The sequence below is a fragment of the Bemisia tabaci genome, chromosome 5, assembly GCF_918797505.1.
Source record: "Bemisia tabaci chromosome 5, PGI_BMITA_v3".
NCBI lineage: Eukaryota > Metazoa > Arthropoda > Insecta > Hemiptera > Aleyrodidae > Bemisia > Bemisia tabaci.
Window position 1 is genome coordinate 12,165,174 of NC_092797.1, and position 6,000 is coordinate 12,171,173.

Consider the following 6,000-nt stretch of genomic DNA (forward strand, 5'->3'; position numbering starts at 1 on the left):
TATTCATTTCAGCTTATCAAAATTTTACAAGTGTTTATAACTTCTAGCTCGACGTCAGTGGCGTGGCGTGAACAATCGATCAACGATATTTTCCCATTTGAAGCTACAGTAAAGAATCGATTATTAAGGTGTTTGTTACGAACGCCCTGTCTATCGATTCTTTTCCATAGGTTTAAGTGGCATAGATCAATCGATAGATCGCAAAGCACGCCACGCCACTGCTCGACGTTGCCGAATTAAGTGAGTAATCGTGATAGAGAAACAAGCCGCGCTTAAATCGGGAAGTTTCTGAAACTCCCTTACATTTGCCTCTGCTCATTTTTAGTCGCCCTTCGAAAATTTAGACTGAAGGATTAGTAAGAGCCTATTCTTTGCCGTTCAACAGGGAGTTTCCCTTTCTCAAGAAGTGGGGCATTCGAAACTTTCAGAGGGAGCTTTCAAAAGCCGTAATAAAAGAAATGAAAATATAAGGGTTGAAGGTAGTGCTGCGCTCGCAACTCGGAAAAATTCAAGAATGGTTGCTAGCAACGGAGCTTTAATAATGCTCGTAACAATTTGGAGGAAAAGTTTCAGCTGCAAATCCCCCGGACACAACACCAACTAGGACTGCTGAGAAGAGAATGAAGAGAACAAGTTGAACTCGCCTCATTTGTTTCGTAGGAATACAAATTAAAATTATCCGAGATTTTCATTCGGAGAAAAAGGACTGGTTAGTTTCTCTCGCGTACTTTTGTCAGGATAGCTTTTATTATGCAAACTTGACGAAGAAAAAAGTGGAGGTAAAAAGGTTCTTGAAAGCTGAGCCGTACAAAGGAGAGGGAAGTTAAAAGAATGAAGCTGTCACATAATCAAACACAGCTGTGAGTTTTCAATGCAAATTCACTTAGTGATTAAGAGAAAGCGCAAAATAAGCAACCCTCTCTCTCTGGATGTTCCGACGAATGTTTGTCTTCAACAATGCAGAGGGTTATTGTTTGAGAGTAAAAAAAGTTCCAGTGATTGCAGTGGCCGCACAGTGGAACTTGCTGATAGAAGAGGTCGAACATGAATTTTTTTGGTGAAATTTCAAATTTGTATGTTTACATAGTCACAAATCCAATTTCAATGGGTGCTTCTGAAAGAAAATTTCACGAAAAACCCAAAAGAGCCACTCTTGAGCTTCTTTGTTATATATTTTCGAAAATATAAGCTCTGAAAGTGTTCAGATTTTGTCCGACTTTTCCTATTGACTCGGTCTAGTGTGAGCCCTGCTGTCTAACAGAATGAAGTGAGAGAAGTTGTCGCAGCAGATTTTGAAAGAAATGAAAACAATTGTCCCGGTGTTTTTCATAACAAAATGAAAATTGACTTATCCCGGGATTATTAGGCGTAGAACATAAAAACAGAAATCAATTTTTTAAATAGTCATCAAAATATTGCATAAAATAAAGAAGCCCCGTCATCTCAAGTGGCTAATTTTTGAAATTTTGCGTTTGTCAACTGTTTGTGTTTGTCAAAACAGGAATGGAGTTACTAATTGATTGGTTGGCTTTGTCAGTCGTCTTTAATATCGTACTTTTGTCTGGAGGAGTAATTGATGAGCTAAGGGCACGTCTAGAAGTATCGATATATTATCATTCTACGCGACTTAGGCATGACAAAGCCGACCAACCATACAACTTGATTGAGGAGCTTGGAGGACAAAGCGCCTAAGTGCCGTTTTTGCTACTTCGAGAAAGAGCCGTATGCAAAAACGACATTTTTCGCCCCCCTACTAAAACTTATTCAAACTTTGTCTATCAGTTACTAATACTGGAGCGCTTCTTTCCCCAAATTTTCAGACCCCCAAAAAATTTTGGGGGGGCGCTAGGGGAGGTGGAAGTCAAAACCTGTGAACCTCGATATCTTTCTAACGAAAAAAGATATTGAGGCCCGGTTTGGACGAAAAATCGTCTAAAATTGCATACTTTAAGATTCTAAAGGTCAAAATCCCAAAATTACATTTTTAAGTTAACTTATGTGCTTTTTTCAGTTTTTTAGGAAAAACAATTTCTTTTAAACAGATTAAACTGAAATTTCACATTTTTTGATTTAAACCAAAACCAGTTTTTTAAATTGCTCGTCTTTTTCCGAATCCAACGAGTGGTCGTATAAGCTGGGGAACCGAACGGTTCCGGAGTTATGATCGATTGAAGTTTCCGCTCAACGCGCGCCGACCGATTTTCGCGCGCAAAAAAGTCGGATTTGACTGTTATTAAATCAGATTTAATGTTCAAACTGAGCAAAATGCATTATTAGGGACTCTTGAGGGTCGCTGAGTCCAGAAATTACAGATACTTACAAAAAATTCACGTTTTTAAAATTACAGCTCCGTAGCGCTATTTTAGAGGCCCACTGAGCGCCAACCGGCCGCTCAGTGGTCCTGAACGGAGCTGTAATTTTAAAAACGTGAATTTTTTGGAAGTATCTGTAATTTCTGAACTCAGCGACCCTCAAGAGTCCCTAATAATGCATTTTGCTCAGTTTGAACATTAAATCTGATTTAATAACAGTCAAATCCGACTTTTTTGCGCGCGAAAATCGGTCGGCGCGCGTTGAGCGGAAACTTCAATCGATCATAACTCCGGAACCGTTCGGTTCCCCAGCTTATACGACCACTCGTTGGATGCGGAAAAAGACGAGCAATTTAAAAAACTGGTTTTGGTTCAAATCAAAAAATGTGAAATTTCAGTTTAATCTGTTTAAAAGAAATTGTTTTTCCTCAAAAACTGAAAAAAAGCACATAAGTTAACTTAAAAATGTAATTTTGGGATTTTGACCTTTAGAATCTTAAAGTATGCAATTTTAGACGATTTTTCGTCCAAACCGGGCCTCAATATCTTTTTTCGTTCGAAAGATATCGAGGTTCACAGGTTTTGACTTCCACCTCCCCTAGCGCCCCCCCAAAATTTTTTGGGGGTATGAAAATTTGGGGAAAGAAGCGCTCCAGTATTAGTAACTGATAGACAAAGTTTGAATAAGTTTTAGTAGGGGGGCGAAAAATGTCGTTTTTGCATACGGCTCTTTATATTTGAAGTTTCGAAATTAAATAGATTTTTAAGGCGGGAAGAAAGTTCAAATGGACTTTTCAATGCTTAAAAATTGGAATTCGGGAGCGAATCTTTCACAGAATATGCATTAAGACAAATTTTGCTTGAGATCATTAATAAATCAATTTTTTTTATAAAGTGCACGTGGACACCATTTTTTACAGTATTTTTTCATTGCCCATTCCAAGCTGGCATTTTTGTATTCGATGTAGGATTGATTCAGAAAATACGATGTCACTCTGAATTGGCGGCAGTTAACAAGGAACCACTTCCTTCCACTTTATTCCCTAGTTGCATACCAATGCCCAGAAGCCAGTTAGAAGCCAGAATGCTCGTGAGAAATTCGCATAATTACGTGTTTAAAGTTTTAAAATTGCATGGAGCCTCGTGGTGGATTGGAAGTTTAATCTCACTTTTTGACGCTTTAAAGTTGGGTTTTAGTTGTGAATTTTTCACCGAGTATACTTTCTAGTATACTACTTATAGTATACTTACTAGTATACTATATTTTTTCAAATACTTCACTTGTGCACCGTATCCTCTGAACCCCTCGACTGTATCTCCCACTTCCTTCAAACGATTTGTAACTTTGAATCACTGACAGGAAGCAAATTCACACCCTTCATTCGTTTAAAAATACTCTAAACTCAATTTTTCAACGAGATTGTTTGATTCAATTCTACTTACTTCGATGAAAAAAATGGCTCCTTTTTTTATTGATCTGTCAGTTTCTAAAACTTTGAGGTAAATAAATATTTCAAAGTTCCCTGAATCATGCAGTTCACCACAGGTAAGAGCTTCCTTCACATTAAGGATCGTTAGGTAACACAGCTTTGAATGCTCCGGCGAAGCAAGACTCCATTCTAAACCCAATCTAACGTCAAACCTGACATTGTAAATCCTCCATTACAAGATACGCAAGTTCCACTCCAAGCGCTTAAATTATCAGGAATAAACAGAGACGTGCAGGACCATTTCAGTAATCTAGCGTTGCGGCCCTCTTACCCCCGTCCGACCGCCCCGAGCCAAACCACATAACTGCAATTAAAATTATATTAAGGTACGTGGTTTTGGCTTAGTGCGTTTACTCCCCTCCTTACATGAGACGCTTATCATGACAGCAGCTGCACCAATGAGCAGCACGGGGGGAGGGGAGCAGGGGGCACAGGGGGGCTGGGGTTGGAATCACGTCCCTGCTCATCCGTTAAGAAGCAGTCATTGCGATGGCAAAGGCTTAAAGCGAGCCATCTTAAGATTGCTGGATAAGACAACTCACTTGCGTTGCGAAATTTCTGGAATTAACTTCCGACGCTGTCATCAAATCTCCCCTACCGATGTCCGAGGAGGTTTAAAACGTGCGCCTTTAAAGAAGCTCCTCGACTTTTCATTTATTTCAATCGAATAAATTTCTCGAGCCGACTCACAGCATGCGACTGCTACTTACTTGTTGGACGTCATCAGAGCTTTGAAAAATAATTATACTCCTTGGTATTAGATCCGATTTATTTCCTCTTCGGTTGTCGGTTGGAGTGAATGTTCAATTCAGTGGATATGATATTAAAGTGAATTTAATGCAATCGCAAAAATGAGAGATAAAGAATAATAACCTCTCAAAAATGGAGACGTTACGATTTTTAGCCTATTGTGTTGTTTCTGAAATATACTTTTTCACATAAAGTATGGATATAGTTTCATAGGCTCGTCAAAATCGCACGGGAAGTCTGACAGGAGTTTAGATAACCTTTCATAAAAATCTAATTTTTTAGATGATTCAACGAATAGATATCTTGGACATTTGGAGCTTTGAAAGTTTCTGAATATAAAAATTGACGAAGGGATCAAAATTGATGGATTTTGTCAATTTTATCCACCAATTTTTACTAGATTGTTTCAGAGAGATACATTTGAGCGAAAAAATATCAAAATAATTTCAGTGAGCTGCACCTGAGTCGGTATTGCACCGAATCTTAGTCACCCTGACAATGTTAACCTATTGAGTCTATCGTACAGAAGAGAAACAGTTTAAAAAAGGAGACTTTTGAAGCGTTGTATTCACATAAAAATTATATTGGACACATTCGAAATGCCGAAAAATTACTCCTTACGTGCACTTTGCGTACCCCTTGAAGCACCACTACAAATACAACAAACTAAATCGACACAATAAGGAAATAGAGCAAGAAGGACGCGCGTTGATGACGGCGCAGAGATACAACTCTTCGTGTCTGAAGGATGTCCGTGTTGCATCTGGAAAATTGAAGGCGCGATGGCGCTAGGCGTAAACTCGGAATGTTATGCTCTTTTCTGCCAATGAAGTATCGATCTGATTCGGGAGAAAATTCAAAAAACGAGGCCGACTCACGTCCCTCCTATTTCCTTATTTTTTGGGAAACTTATCATTAATTTTCTCTCAGTTTTTCAGCGAATTCCATCCGCAATTTGACCATGTCTATCTGAAAATGTGCTATAGAATTATTCATAGATTATCTTCAAAATGAATTGAGGGGCATGGAGAACAAGGCGAATAAGTGCAGTTTTGGTATTTCGAGAAACACGTGATTGAAGCTCCGGAATTACATGGATCCCAGGGGTAGAAAGAAAGTTCAAACTAACTTGTTGATGCTTAAAAATTGGAATTAGGGACCGAATTTTTCGCAAACTATGCATTAAGACCAGCTTTTCTTGAAAGTATTAATATCTCAATCCTTTCAAAAAATGCACTTATGCGCCTTGTCCTCAACTGTTATCGGGAGAAATTCTGCAACAACCGAATGTTCACACGGCTTTTTTCCTCACCACGACATCATTGAAAGTCGGTGTAGTTTGTTTACCGCTGCATAGCTGGGGGTTCGCAAAACACTCGAACACGAACAATGTAGCGAGAGTGGAAAGTTCTGATTGAATGTATGGAGGGTCTATCAAGGGTCACTTA